This window comes from Penaeus monodon, chromosome 20, assembly GCF_015228065.2.
Source record: "Penaeus monodon isolate SGIC_2016 chromosome 20, NSTDA_Pmon_1, whole genome shotgun sequence".
NCBI lineage: Eukaryota > Metazoa > Arthropoda > Malacostraca > Decapoda > Penaeidae > Penaeus > Penaeus monodon.
The window spans coordinates 20,934,301-20,934,530 of NC_051405.1; the positions used below are offsets into that span (position 1 = coordinate 20,934,301).

At 38.3% G+C, this 230-nt stretch overlaps 1 protein-coding gene across 1 annotated transcript in view; it reads right to left on the minus strand.

Moving 5' to 3' along the window:
* LOC119585700 (equilibrative nucleoside transporter 1-like) overlaps positions 1 to 230 on the minus strand; it is a gene marked incomplete at its 5' end in the record, with an annotated part of 13,328 nt that overhangs the window by 10,228 nt on the left and 2,870 nt on the right.

Genomic DNA, 230 nt, shown 5'->3' on the forward strand with positions numbered 1-230 from the left:
AATACACAAACCACATACTCTCGTACGTAGCAACACATGATACTTCCAAACTTAACAAAAAGCGAAGCATATTAAAGGAAAATGAAAAAAGAAGCAACACATGAAGTGAAGGACAGATAAGGAGATGGCAAGATACGAAGACGATGGGGAAGAGAGAAAGAAAGAGAACATAGAACAGGGAGAAATGGACACAGGAGGAAAGTGAAGTGGATATACAAGGTAATGATTGT